General features: G+C 53.4%; 1 protein-coding gene across 2 annotated transcripts in view; it reads left to right on the forward strand.

Moving 5' to 3' along the window:
- The first annotated feature begins 338 nt into the window (after positions 1-338).
- Positions 339-15,977, forward strand: part of LOC138525626 (zinc finger protein 845-like) — a 64,668-nt gene continuing 49,029 nt past the window's right edge. For both annotated transcript variants that reach the window (XM_069635681.1, XM_069635680.1), the window contains exon 1: positions 339-525. The gene's annotated coding sequence lies outside the window, so the exon portion shown is untranslated. The remainder of the gene's footprint in view (positions 526-15,977) is intronic.

Consider the following 15,977-nt stretch of genomic DNA (forward strand, 5'->3'; position numbering starts at 1 on the left):
ATGCGCAGACACACTACACGTGCTCCGTCAGCAGGGAGAGCAAATGTAACATAAGGAACCACTGAGCATGCGCAGACACTCTACACATGCTCCGTCAGAAGGGAGAGCTACTAAGCGTTTGAATCACTGAGCACGCGCAGATGCACGGCGGTCCGTTATTGAATGACTGAGCATGCGCAGACACACACTGCGCATGCTCAATTTCCTTGGGTGCTATTTTGTGCGAGATAGGAAATTGCGCCATGACACCGGCATGGAGCGCGCCTCGCTCGATGATCCTGAGCACGCAGATGTCCTACGTGCAAACGTCTGGTCGACCTAATAGAAATACGTTCCTACGTCATAGCGCCATAAAGGCATTACAGGAAATGTCGGCAAACTTTTAAAGAAAGACAGAATGCTATCGGGTGTCACAAGGACTTTAAGTGTGTGTCCGATAAGGGAGGCAGCGTAAGGCCGCGGTGTATGTGACGCTCTTACTCTCCGGTTTCCCGGCGGCGGCGGCGGCGGCGGCGGCGGCGGCAGGTGAGCGCGTGGCGCGGCTCTTGCAGTGTGTTGCGGCCTCCGCTCCCCTGTGCGGGCTGCAGTCCGAGGCCTCCCCGCCCCGCCCGTGACGGCGCAGGGGCGGCCCCCACTCCCGGGGCAGCCCCTGCTCATGCTTTACCCGGGGGGCAGGGGGGGCACCGCGCACACCGCAGCCGAGCCTCCCAGCGCCGGTCACGCCCCCACTGCTGGGCGCCGGAGCAGGCCTCGCAAGGCCCGGGGGCAACACGACTAGGACGGGAGAGCGAAGCGATCCCTGAGCACGAGGCTCAGCGGCAGGTGGAGCGCCAACACCCCCAGCCTCCAAGCAGCGCATTGTAGAAGGTCGTGACACCCGCATCTTAGAGATGTGTTCCACTGCGCCAGAATTGCACACACAAGAGGAGCACAAATATACAAATACTTCCAATCCAAAAAGATTCATAGACATTGAGTGACAGATGCCAAGCAAGAGCCTCTTTCTTTGCATCTGTGCCTCCAGTTCTAAAAATCGTTCCCGGTTGCTTGGACGGGGGGGGGGGCTCAGCTCCGACTTAGTTTTGCCTGCGGGTGCCCGGCCCCGGAGCACCTGCGTACTCGGTGCACCTGGTAGTACCTGCTGTGCAGCTACTACACCGACCCTGCTCTGGTGCAAGCGACTGCATATATAATAATACCTGCCCTAGCTAATGCCCGCAGACGCAGTGACTGCTGTGCAGCTACTACACAGACCCTGCTCTGGTGCAAGCGACTGCATATATAATCATACCTGCCCTAGCTAATGCCCGCAGATGCAGTGACTGCTGTGCAGCTGCTGCACAGACCCTGTTCTGGTGCAAGCGACTGCATATATAATAATACCTGCCCTAGCTAATGCCCGCAGACGCAGTGACTGCTGTGCAGCTGCTGCACAGACCCTGTTCTGGTGCAAGCGACTGCATATATAATAATACCTGCCCTAGCTAATGCCCGCAGACGCAGTGACTGCTGTGCAGCTACTGCACAGACCCTGCTCTGGTGCAAGCGACTGCATATATAATAATACCTGCGCAGGTTAATGCCCGCAGACGCAGTGACTGCTGTGCAGCTGCTGCACAGACCCTGCTCTGGTGCAAGTGACTGCGTATGTAATAATAACTGCCCTAGCTAATGCCCGCAGACGCAGTGACTGCTGTGCAGCTACTGCACAGACCCTACTCTGGTGCAAGCGACTGCATATATAATAATACCTGCGCAGGTTAATGCCCGCAGACGCAGTGACTGCTGTGCAGCTACTACACAGACCCTGCTCTGGTGCAAGCGACTGCATATATAATCATACCTGCCCTAGCTAATGCCCGCAGATGCAGTGACTGCTGTGCAGCTGCTGCACAGACCCTGTTCTGGTGCAAGCGACTGCATATATAATAATACCTGCCCTAGCTAATGCCCGCAGACGCAGTGACTGCTGTGCAGCTGCTGCACAGACCCTGTTCTGGTGCAAGCGACTGCATATATAATAATACCTGCCCTAGCTAATGCCCGCAGACGCAGTGACTGCTGTGCAGCTACTACACAGACCCTGCTCTGGTGCAAGTGACTGCGTATATAATAATACCTGCGCAGGTTAATGCCTGCAGACGCAGTGACTGCTGTGCAGCTACTGCACAGACCCTGCTCTGGTGCAAGTGACTGCATATATAATAATACCTGCCCTAGCTAATGCCCGCAGACGCAGTGACTGCTGTGCAGCTACTACACAGACCCTGCTCTGGTGCAAGCGACTGCATATATAATAATACCTGCCCTAGCTAATGCCCGCAGATGCAGTGACTGCTGTGCAGCTGCTGCACAGACCCTGTTCTGGTGCAAGCGACTGCATATATAATAATACCTGCCCTAGCTAATGCCCGCAGACGCAGTGACTGCTGTGCAGCTGCTGCACAGACCCTGTTCTGGTGCAAGCGACTGCATATATAATAATACCTGCCCTAGCTAATGCCCGCAGACGCAGTGACTGCTGTGCAGCTACTACACAGACCCTGCTCTGGTGCAAGTGACTGCGTATATAATAATACCTGCGCAGGTTAATGCCTGCAGACGCAGTGACTGCTGTGCAGCTACTGCACAGACCCTGCTCTGGTGCAAGTGACTGCGTATATAATAATACCTGCGCAGGTTAATGCCTGCAGACGCAGTGACTGCTGTGCAGCTACTGCACAGACCCTGCTCTGGTGCAAGTGACTGCGTATATAATAATACCTGCGCAGGTTAATGCCCGCAGACGCAGTGACTGCTGTGCAGCTACTGCACAGACCCTGCTCTGGTGCAAGTGACTGCGTATATAATAATACCTGCCCTAGCTAATGCCCGCAGACGCAGTGACTGCTGTGCAGCTACTACACAGACCCTGCTCTGGTGCAAGCGACTGCATATATAATCATACCTGCCCTAGCTAATGCCCGCAGATGCAGTGACTGCTGTGCAGCTGCTGCACAGACCCTGTTCTGGTGCAAGCGACTGCATATATAATAATACCTGCCCTAGCTAATGCCCGCAGACGCAGTGACTGCTGTGCAGCTGCTGCACAGACCCTGTTCTGGTGCAAGCGACTGCATATATAATAATACCTGCCCTAGCTAATGCCCGCAGACGCAGTGACTGCTGTGCAGCTACTACACAGACCCTGCTCTGGTGCAAGTGACTGCGTATATAATAATACCTGCGCAGGTTAATGCCTGCAGACGCAGTGACTGCTGTGCAGCTACTGCACAGACCCTGCTCTGGTGCAAGTGACTGCATATATAATAATACCTGCCCTAGCTAATGCCCACAGACGCAGTGACTGCTGTGCAGCTACTACACAGACCCTGCTCTGGTGCAAGCGACTGCATATATAATAATACCTGCCCTAGCTAATGCCCGCAGATGCAGTGACTGCTGTGCAGCTGCTGCACAGACCCTGTTCTGGTGCAAGCGACTGCATATATAATAATACCTGCCCTAGCTAATGCCCGCAGACGCAGTGACTGCTGTGCAGCTGCTGCACAGACCCTGTTCTGGTGCAAGCGACTGCATATATAATAATACCTGCCCTAGCTAATGCCCGCAGACGCAGTGACTGCTGTGCAGCTACTACACAGACCCTGCTCTGGTGCAAGTGACTGCGTATATAATAATACCTGCGCAGGTTAATGCCTGCAGACGCAGTGACTGCTGTGCAGCTACTGCACAGACCCTGCTCTGGTGCAAGTGACTGCGTATATAATAATACCTGCGCAGGTTAATGCCTGCAGACGCAGTGACTGCTGTGCAGCTACTGCACAGACCCTGCTCTGGTGCAAGTGACTGCGTATATAATAATACCTGCGCAGGTTAATGCCCGCAGACGCAGTGACTGCTGTGCAGCTACTGCACAGACCCTGCTCTGGTGCAAGTGACTGCGTATATAATAATACCTGCGCAGGTTAATGCCCGCAGACGCAGTGACTGCTGTGCAGCTACTGCACAGACCCTGCTCTGGTGCAAGTGACTGCATATATAATAATACCTGCGCAGGTTAATGCCCGCAGACGCAGTGACTGCTGTGCAGCTACTGCACAGACCCTGCTCTGGTGCAAGCGACTGCGTATATAATAATACCTGCGCAGGTTAATGCCCGCAGACGCAGTGACTGCTGTGCAGCTACTGCACAGACCCTGCTCTGGTGCAAGCGACTGCGTATATAATAATACCTGCGCAGGTTAATGCCCGCAGACGCAGTGACTGCTGTGCAGCTACTGCACAGACCCTGCTCTGGTGCAAGTGACTGCATATATAATAATACCTGCGCAGGTTAATGCCCGCAGACGCAGTGACTGCTGTGCAGCTACTGCACAGACCCTGCTCTGGTGCAAGTGACTGCGTATATAATAATACCTGCGCAGGTTAATGCCCGCAGACGCAGTGACTGCTGTGCAGCTGCTGCACAGACCCTGCTCTGGTGCAAGTGACTGCGTATATAATAATACCTGCGCAGGTTAATGCCCGCAGACGCAGTGACTGCTGTGCAGCTGCTGCACAGACCCTGCTCTGGTGCAAGTGACTGCGTATATAATAATACCTGCCCTAGCTAATGCCCGCAGACGCAGTGACTGCTGTGCAGCTACTGCACAGACCCTGCTCTGGTGCAAGCGACTGCATATATAATAATACCTGCGCAGGTTAATGCCCGCAGACGCAGTGACTGCTGTGCAGCTGCTGCACAGACCCTGCTCTGGTGCAAGTGACTGCGTATGTAATAATAACTGCCCTAGCTAATGCCCGCAGACGCAGTGACTGCTGTGCAGCTACTGCACAGACCCTACTCTGGTGCAAGCGACTGCATATATAATAATACCTGCGCAGGTTAATGCCCGCAGACGCAGTGACTGCTGTGCAGCTGCTGCACAGACCCTGTTCTGGTGCAAGTGACTGCATATATAATAATACCTGCCCTAGCTAATGCCCGCAGACGCAGTGACTGCTGTGCAGCTGCTGCACAGACCCTGTTCTGGTGCAAGCGACTGCATATATAATAATACCTGCCCTAGCTAATGCCCGCAGACGCAGTGACTGCTGTGCAGCTGCTGCACAGACCCTGTTCTGGTGCAAGTGACTGCATATATAATAATACCTGCCCTAGCTAATGCCCGCAGACGCAGTGACTGCTGTGCAGCTACTGCACAGACCCTGCTCTGGTGCAAGCGACTGCATATATAATAATACCTGCGCAGGTTAATGCCCGCAGACGCAGTGACTGCTGTGCAGCTGCTGCACAGACCCTGCTCTGGTGCAAGTGACTGCGTATATAATAATACCTGCGCAGGTTAATGCCCGCAGACGCAGTGACTGCTGTGCAGCTACTGCACAGACACTGCCCTGGTGCAAGTGACTGCATATATAATAATACCTGCCCTAGCTAATGCCCACAGACGCAGTGACTGCTGTGCAGCTACTGCACAGACCCTGCTCTGGTGCAAGTGACTGCATATATAATAATACCTGCCCTAGCTAATGCCCGCAGACGCAGTGACTGCTGTGCAGCTGCTGCACAGACCCTGCTCTGGTGCAAGTGACTGCGTATATAATAATACCTGCGCAGGTTAATGCCCGCAGACGCAGTGACTGCTGTGCAGCTACTGCACAGACACTGCCCTGGTGCAAGTGACTGCATATATAATAATACCTGCCCTAGCTAATGCCCGCAGACGCAGTGACTGCTGTGCAGCTACTGCACAGACCCTGCTCTGGTGCAAGCGACTGCATATATAATAATACCTGCGCAGGTTAATGCCCGCAGACGCAGTGACTGCTGTGCAGCTACTGCACAGACCCTGCTCTGGTGCAAGTGACTGCATATATAATAATACCTGCCCTAGCTAATGCCCGCAGACGCAGTGACTGCTGTGCAGCTGCTGCACAGACCCTGCTCTGGTTCAAGTGACTGCATATATAATCATACCTGCCCTAGCTAATGCCCGCAGACGCAGTGACTGCTGTGCAGCTGCTGCACAGACCCTGCTCTGGTGCAAGTGACTGCATATATAATAATACCTGCGCAGGTTAATGCCCGCAGACGCAGTGACTGCTGTGCAGCTACTGCACAGACCCTGCTCTGGTGCAAGTGACTGCGTATATAATAATACCTGCGCAGGTTAATGCCCGCAGACGCAGTGACTGCTGTGCAGCTACTGCACAGACCCTGCCCTGGTGCAAGTGACTGCATATATAATAATACCTGCCCTAGCTAATGCCCGCAGACGCAGTGACTGCTGTGCAGCTACTGCACAGACCCTGCTCTGGTGCAAGTGACTGCGTATATAATAATACCTGCGCAGGTTAATGCCCGCAGACGCAGTGACTGCTGTGCAGCTACTACACCGACCCTGCTCTGGTGCAAGTGACTGCATATATAATAATACCTGCCCTAGCTAATGCCCGCAGACGCAGTGACTGCTGTGCAGCTACTGCACAGACCCTGCTCTGGTGCAAGCGACTGCATATATAATAATACCTGCGCAGGTTAATGCCCGCAGACGCAGTGACTGCTGTGCAGCTGCTGCACAGACCCTGCTCTGGTGCAAGTGACTGCGTATATAATAATACCTGCACAGGTTAATGCCCGCAGACGCAGTGACTGCTGTGCAGCTACTGCACAGACACTGCCCTGGTGCAAGTGACTGCATATATAATAATACCTGCCCTAGCTAATGCCCGCAGACGCAGTGACTGCTGTGCAGCTACTGCACAGACCCTGCTCTGGTGCAAGTGACTGCATATATAATAATACCTGCCCTAGCTAATGCCCGCAGACGCAGTGACTGCTGTGCAGCTGCTGCACAGACCCTGCTCTGGTGCAAGTGACTGGGTATATAATAATACCTGCGCAGGTTAATGCCCGCAGACGCAGTGACTGCTGTGCAGCTACTGCACAGACACTGCCCTGGTGCAAGTGACTGCATATATAATAATACCTGCCCTAGCTAATGCCCGTAGACGCAGTGACTGCTGTGCAGCTACTGCACAGACCCTGCTCTGGTGCAAGCGACTGCATATATAATAATACCTGCGCAGGTTAATGCCCGCAGACGCAGTGACTGCTGTGCAGCTACTGCACAGACCCTGCTCTGGTGCAAGTGACTGCATATATAATAATACCTGCCCTAGCTAATGCCCGCAGACGCAGTGACTGCTGTGCAGCTGCTGCACAGACCCTGCTCTGGTGCAAGTGACTGCATATATAATCATACCTGCCCTAGCTAATGCCCGCAGACGCAGTGACTGCTGTGCAGCTGCTGCACAGACCCTGCTCTGGTGCAAGTGACTGCATATATAATAATACCTGCGCAGGTTAATGCCCGCAGACGCAGTGACTGCTGTGCAGCTACTGCACAGACCCTGCTCTGGTGCAAGTGACTGCGTATATAATAATACCTGCCCTAGCTAATGCCCGCAGACGCAGTGACTGCTGTGCAGCTGCTGCACAGACCCTGTTCTGGTGCAAGCGACTGCATATATAATAATACCTGCCCTAGCTAATGCCCGCAGACGCAGTGACTGCTGTGCAGCTACTGCACAGACCCTGCTCTGGTGCAAGTGACTGCGTATATAATAATACCTGCGCAGGTTAATGCCTGCAGACGCAGTGACTGCTGTGCAGCTACTGCACAGACACTGCCCTGGTGCAAGTGACTGCATATATAATAATACCTGCCCTAGCTAATGCCCGCAGACGCAGTGACTGCTGTGCAGCTACTGCACAGACCCTGCTCTGGTGCAAGTGACTGCGTATATAATAATACCTGCGCAGGTTAATGCCCGCAGACGCAGTGACTGCTGTGCAGCTACTGCACAGACACTGCCCTGGTGCAAGTGACTGCATATATAATAATACCTGCCCTAGCTAATGCCCGCAGACGCAGTGACTGCTGTGCAGCTACTGCACAGACCCTGCTCTGGTGCAAGTGACTGCATATATAATAATACCTGCCCTAGCTAATGCCCGCAGACGCAGTGACTGCTGTGCAGCTGCTGCACAGACCCTGCTCTGGTGCAAGTGACTGCGTATATAATAATACCTGCGCAGGTTAATGCCCGCAGACGCAGTGACTGCTGTGCAGCTGCTGCACAGACCCTGCTCTGGTGCAAGTGACTGCGTATATAATAATACCTGCGCAGGTTAATGCCCGCAGACGCAGTGACTGCTGTGCAGCTACTGCACAGACACTGCCCTGGTGCAAGTGACTGCATATATAATAATACCTGCCCTAGCTAATGCCCGCAGACGCAGTGACTGCTGTGCAGCTGCTGCACAGACCCTGCTCTGGTGCAAGTGACTGCGTATATAATAATACCTGCGCAGGTTAATGCCCGCAGACGCAGTGACTGCTGTGCAGCTACTGCACAGACACTGCCCTGGTGCAAGTGACTGCATATATAATAATACCTGCCCTAGCTAATGCCCGCAGACGCAGTGACTGCTGTGCAGCTGCTGCACAGACCCTGCTCTGGTGCAAGTGACTGCGTATATAATAATACCTGCGCAGGTTAATGCCCGCAGACGCAGTGACTGCTGTGCAGCTACTGCACAGACACTGCCCTGGTGCAAGTGACTGCATATATAATAATACCTGCCCTAGCTAATGCCCGCAGACGCAGTGACTGCTGTGCAGCTACTGCACAGACCCTGCTCTGGTGCAAGTGACTGCATATATAATAATACCTGCCCTAGCTAATGCCCGCAGACGCAGTGACTGCTGTGCAGCTGCTGCACAGACCCTGCTCTGGTGCAAGTGACTGCGTATATAATAATACCTGCGCAGGTTAATGCCCGCAGACGCAGTGACTGCTGTGCAGCTACTGCACAGACACTGCCATGGTGCAAGTGACTGCATATATAATAATCCCTGCCCTAGCTAATGCCCGCAGACGCAGTGACTGCTGTGCAGCTGCTGCACAGACCCTGCTCTGGTGCAAGTGACTGCGTATATAATAATACCTGCACAGGTTAATGCCCGCAGACGCAGTGACTGCTGTGCAGCTACTGCACAGACACTGCCCTGGTGCAAGTGACTGCATATATAATAATACCTGCCCTAGCTAATGCCCGCAGACGCAGTGACTGCTGTGCAGCTGCTGCACAGACCCTGCTCTGGTGCAAGTGACTGCGTATATAATAATACCTGCGCAGGTTAATGCCCGCAGACGCAGTGACTGCTGTGCAGCTACTACACCGACCCTGCTCTGGTGCAAGTGACTGCGTATATAATAATACCTGCGCAGGTTAATGCCCGCAGACGCAGTGACTGCTGTGCAGCTGCTGCACAGACCCTGCTCTGGTGCAAGTGACTGCATATATAATAATACCTGCCCTAGCTAATGCCCGCAGACGCAGTGACTGCTGTGCAGCTGCTGCACAGACCCTGCTCTGGTGCAAGCGACTGCACATATAATAATACCTGCGCAGGTTAATGCCCGCAGACGCAATGACTGCTGTGCAGCTGCTGCACAGACCCTGCTCTGGTGCAAGCGACTGCATATATAATAATACCTGCGCAGGTTAATGCCCGCAGACGCAGTGACTGCTGTGCAGCTGCTGCAGAGACCCTGTTCTGGTGCAAGCGACTGCATATATAATAATACCTGCCCTAGCTAATGCCCGCAGACGCAGTGACTGCTGTGCAGCTGCTGCACAGACCCTGCTCTGGTGCAAGTGACTGCATATATAATAATACCTGCCCTAGCTAATGCCCGCAGACGCAGTGACTGCTGTGCAGCTACTGCACAGACCCTGCTCTGGTGCAAGCGACTGCATATATAATAATACCTGCCCTAGCTAATGCCCGCAGACGCAGTGACTGCTGTGCAGCTGCTGCACAGACCCTGTTCTGGTGCAAGCGACTGCATATATAATAATACCTGCCCTAGCTAATGCCCGCAGACGCAGTGACTGCTGTGCAGCTGCTGCACAGACCCTGTTCTGGTGCAAGTGACTGCATATATAATAATACCTGCCCTAGCTAATGCCCGCAGACGCAGTGACTGCTGTGCAGCTGCTGCACAGACCCTGTTCTGGTGCAAGTGACTGCATATATAATAATACCTGCCCTAGCTAATGCCCGCAGACGCAGTGACTGCTGTGCAGCTGCTGCACAGACCCTGCTCTGGTGCAAGTGACTGCATATATAATAATACCTGCGCAGGTTAATGCCTGCAGACGCAGTGACTGCTGTGCAGCTACTGCACAGACCCTGCTCTGGTGCAAGTGACTGCATATATAATAATACCTGCCCTAGCTAATGCCCGCAGACGCAGTGACTGCTGTGCAGCTGCTGCACAGACCCTGTTCTGGTGCAAGCGACTGCATATATAATAATACCTGCCCTAGCTAATGCCCGCAGACGCAGTGACTGCTGTGCAGCTACTACACAGACCCTGCTCTGGTGCAAGTGACTGCGTATATAATAATACCTGCGCAGGTTAATGCCTGCAGACGCAGTGACTGCTGTGCAGCTACTGCACAGACCCTGCTCTGGTGCAAGTGACTGCATATATAATAATACCTGCCCTAGCTAATGCCCGCAGACGCAGTGACTGCTGTGCAGCTACTACACAGACCCTGCTCTGGTGCAAGCGACTGCATATATAATAATACCTGCCCTAGCTAATGCCCGCAGATGCAGTGACTGCTGTGCAGCTGCTGCACAGACCCTGTTCTGGTGCAAGCGACTGCATATATAATAATACCTGCCCTAGCTAATGCCCGCAGACGCAGTGACTGCTGTGCAGCTGCTGCACAGACCCTGTTCTGGTGCAAGCGACTGCATATATAATAATACCTGCCCTAGCTAATGCCCGCAGACGCAGTGACTGCTGTGCAGCTACTACACAGACCCTGCTCTGGTGCAAGTGACTGCGTATATAATAATACCTGCGCAGGTTAATGCCTGCAGACGCAGTGACTGCTGTGCAGCTACTGCACAGACCCTGCTCTGGTGCAAGTGACTGCGTATATAATAATACCTGCGCAGGTTAATGCCTGCAGACGCAGTGACTGCTGTGCAGCTACTGCACAGACCCTGCTCTGGTGCAAGTGACTGCGTATATAATAATACCTGCGCAGGTTAATGCCCGCAGACGCAGTGACTGCTGTGCAGCTACTGCACAGACCCTGCTCTGGTGCAAGTGACTGCGTATATAATAATACCTGCGCAGGTTAATGCCCGCAGACGCAGTGACTGCTGTGCAGCTACTGCACAGACCCTGCTCTGGTGCAAGTGACTGCATATATAATAATACCTGCGCAGGTTAATGCCCGCAGACGCAGTGACTGCTGTGCAGCTACTGCACAGACCCTGCTCTGGTGCAAGCGACTGCGTATATAATAATACCTGCGCAGGTTAATGCCCGCAGACGCAGTGACTGCTGTGCAGCTACTGCACAGACCCTGCTCTGGTGCAAGCGACTGCGTATATAATAATACCTGCGCAGGTTAATGCCCGCAGACGCAGTGACTGCTGTGCAGCTACTGCACAGACCCTGCTCTGGTGCAAGTGACTGCATATATAATAATACCTGCGCAGGTTAATGCCCGCAGACGCAGTGACTGCTGTGCAGCTACTGCACAGACCCTGCTCTGGTGCAAGTGACTGCGTATATAATAATACCTGCGCAGGTTAATGCCCGCAGACGCAGTGACTGCTGTGCAGCTGCTGCACAGACCCTGCTCTGGTGCAAGTGACTGCGTATATAATAATACCTGCGCAGGTTAATGCCCGCAGACGCAGTGACTGCTGTGCAGCTGCTGCACAGACCCTGCTCTGGTGCAAGTGACTGCGTATATAATAATACCTGCCCTAGCTAATGCCCGCAGACGCAGTGACTGCTGTGCAGCTACTGCACAGACCCTGCTCTGGTGCAAGCGACTGCATATATAATAATACCTGCGCAGGTTAATGCCCGCAGACGCAGTGACTGCTGTGCAGCTGCTGCACAGACCCTGCTCTGGTGCAAGTGACTGCGTATGTAATAATAACTGCCCTAGCTAATGCCCGCAGACGCAGTGACTGCTGTGCAGCTACTGCACAGACCCTACTCTGGTGCAAGCGACTGCATATATAATAATACCTGCGCAGGTTAATGCCCGCAGACGCAGTGACTGCTGTGCAGCTGCTGCACAGACCCTGTTCTGGTGCAAGTGACTGCATATATAATAATACCTGCCCTAGCTAATGCCCGCAGACGCAGTGACTGCTGTGCAGCTGCTGCACAGACCCTGTTCTGGTGCAAGCGACTGCATATATAATAATACCTGCCCTAGCTAATGCCCGCAGACGCAGTGACTGCTGTGCAGCTGCTGCACAGACCCTGTTCTGGTGCAAGTGACTGCATATATAATAATACCTGCCCTAGCTAATGCCCGCAGACGCAGTGACTGCTGTGCAGCTACTGCACAGACCCTGCTCTGGTGCAAGCGACTGCATATATAATAATACCTGCGCAGGTTAATGCCCGCAGACGCAGTGACTGCTGTGCAGCTGCTGCACAGACCCTGCTCTGGTGCAAGTGACTGCGTATATAATAATACCTGCGCAGGTTAATGCCCGCAGACGCAGTGACTGCTGTGCAGCTACTGCACAGACACTGCCCTGGTGCAAGTGACTGCATATATAATAATACCTGCCCTAGCTAATGCCCACAGACGCAGTGACTGCTGTGCAGCTACTGCACAGACCCTGCTCTGGTGCAAGTGACTGCATATATAATAATACCTGCCCTAGCTAATGCCCGCAGACGCAGTGACTGCTGTGCAGCTGCTGCACAGACCCTGCTCTGGTGCAAGTGACTGCGTATATAATAATACCTGCGCAGGTTAATGCCCGCAGACGCAGTGACTGCTGTGCAGCTACTGCACAGACACTGCCCTGGTGCAAGTGACTGCATATATAATAATACCTGCCCTAGCTAATGCCCGCAGACGCAGTGACTGCTGTGCAGCTACTGCACAGACCCTGCTCTGGTGCAAGCGACTGCATATATAATAATACCTGCGCAGGTTAATGCCCGCAGACGCAGTGACTGCTGTGCAGCTACTGCACAGACCCTGCTCTGGTGCAAGTGACTGCATATATAATAATACCTGCCCTAGCTAATGCCCGCAGACGCAGTGACTGCTGTGCAGCTGCTGCACAGACCCTGCTCTGGTTCAAGTGACTGCATATATAATCATACCTGCCCTAGCTAATGCCCGCAGACGCAGTGACTGCTGTGCAGCTGCTGCACAGACCCTGCTCTGGTGCAAGTGACTGCATATATAATAATACCTGCGCAGGTTAATGCCCGCAGACGCAGTGACTGCTGTGCAGCTACTGCACAGACCCTGCTCTGGTGCAAGTGACTGCGTATATAATAATACCTGCGCAGGTTAATGCCCGCAGACGCAGTGACTGCTGTGCAGCTACTGCACAGACCCTGCCCTGGTGCAAGTGACTGCATATATAATAATACCTGCCCTAGCTAATGCCCGCAGACGCAGTGACTGCTGTGCAGCTACTGCACAGACCCTGCTCTGGTGCAAGTGACTGCGTATATAATAATACCTGCGCAGGTTAATGCCCGCAGACGCAGTGACTGCTGTGCAGCTACTACACCGACCCTGCTCTGGTGCAAGTGACTGCATATATAATAATACCTGCCCTAGCTAATGCCCGCAGACGCAGTGACTGCTGTGCAGCTACTGCACAGACCCTGCTCTGGTGCAAGCGACTGCATATATAATAATACCTGCGCAGGTTAATGCCCGCAGACGCAGTGACTGCTGTGCAGCTGCTGCACAGACCCTGCTCTGGTGCAAGTGACTGCGTATATAATAATACCTGCACAGGTTAATGCCCGCAGACGCAGTGACTGCTGTGCAGCTACTGCACAGACACTGCCCTGGTGCAAGTGACTGCATATATAATAATACCTGCCCTAGCTAATGCCCGCAGACGCAGTGACTGCTGTGCAGCTACTGCACAGACCCTGCTCTGGTGCAAGTGACTGCATATATAATAATACCTGCCCTAGCTAATGCCCGCAGACGCAGTGACTGCTGTGCAGCTGCTGCACAGACCCTGCTCTGGTGCAAGTGACTGGGTATATAATAATACCTGCGCAGGTTAATGCCCGCAGACGCAGTGACTGCTGTGCAGCTACTGCACAGACACTGCCCTGGTGCAAGTGACTGCATATATAATAATACCTGCCCTAGCTAATGCCCGTAGACGCAGTGACTGCTGTGCAGCTACTGCACAGACCCTGCTCTGGTGCAAGCGACTGCATATATAATAATACCTGCGCAGGTTAATGCCCGCAGACGCAGTGACTGCTGTGCAGCTACTGCACAGACCCTGCTCTGGTGCAAGTGACTGCATATATAATAATACCTGCCCTAGCTAATGCCCGCAGACGCAGTGACTGCTGTGCAGCTGCTGCACAGACCCTGCTCTGGTGCAAGTGACTGCATATATAATCATACCTGCCCTAGCTAATGCCCGCAGACGCAGTGACTGCTGTGCAGCTGCTGCACAGACCCTGCTCTGGTGCAAGTGACTGCATATATAATAATACCTGCGCAGGTTAATGCCCGCAGACGCAGTGACTGCTGTGCAGCTACTGCACAGACCCTGCTCTGGTGCAAGTGACTGCGTATATAATAATACCTGCGCAGGTTAATGCCCGCAGACGCAGTGACTGCTGTGCAGCTACTGCACAGACCCTGCCCTGGTGCAAGTGACTGCATATATAATAATACCTGCCCTAGCTAATGCCCGCAGACGCAGTGACTGCTGTGCAGCTACTGCACAGACCCTGCTCTGGTGCAAGTGACTGCGTATATAATAATACCTGCGCAGGTTAATGCCTGCAGACGCAGTGACTGCTGTGCAGCTACTGCACAGACACTGCCCTGGTGCAAGTGACTGCATATATAATAATACCTGCCCTAGCTAATGCCCGCAGACGCAGTGACTGCTGTGCAGCTACTGCACAGACCCTGCTCTGGTGCAAGTGACTGCGTATATAATAATACCTGCGCAGGTTAATGCCCGCAGACGCAGTGACTGCTGTGCAGCTACTGCACAGACACTGCCCTGGTGCAAGTGACTGCATATATAATAATACCTGCCCTAGCTAATGCCCGCAGACGCAGTGACTGCTGTGCAGCTACTGCACAGACCCTGCTCTGGTGCAAGTGACTGCATATATAATAATACCTGCCCTAGCTAATGCCCGCAGACGCAGTGACTGCTGTGCAGCTGCTGCACAGACCCTGCTCTGGTGCAAGTGACTGCGTATATAATAATACCTGCGCAGGTTAATGCCCGCAGACGCAGTGACTGCTGTGCAGCTGCTGCACAGACCCTGCTCTGGTGCAAGTGACTGCGTATATAATAATACCTGCGCAGGTTAATGCCCGCAGACGCAGTGACTGCTGTGCAGCTACTGCACAGACACTGCCCTGGTGCAAGTGACTGCATATATAATAATACCTGCCCTAGCTAATGCCCGCAGACGCAGTGACTGCTGTGCAGCTGCTGCACAGACCCTGCTCTGGTGCAAGTGACTGCGTATATAATAATACCTGCGCAGGTTAATGCCCGCAGACGCAGTGACTGCTGTGCAGCTACTGCACAGACACTGCCCTGGTGCAAGTGACTGCATATATAATAATACCTGCCCTAGCTAATGCCCGCAGACGCAGTTACTGCTGTGCAGCTGCTGCACAGACCCTGCTCTGGTGCAAGTGACTGCGTATATAATAATACCTGCGCAGGTTAATGCCCGCAGACGCAGTGACTGCTGTGCAGCTACTGCACAGACACTGCCCTGGTGCAAGTGACTGCATATATAATAATACCTGCCCTAGCTAATGCCCGCAGACGCAGTGACTGCTGTGCAGCTACTGCACAGACCCT

Source organism: Ambystoma mexicanum, chromosome 7p (assembly GCF_040938575.1).
Source record: "Ambystoma mexicanum isolate Mex_15411 chromosome 7p, UKY_AmexF1_1, whole genome shotgun sequence".
NCBI lineage: Eukaryota > Metazoa > Chordata > Amphibia > Caudata > Ambystomatidae > Ambystoma > Ambystoma mexicanum.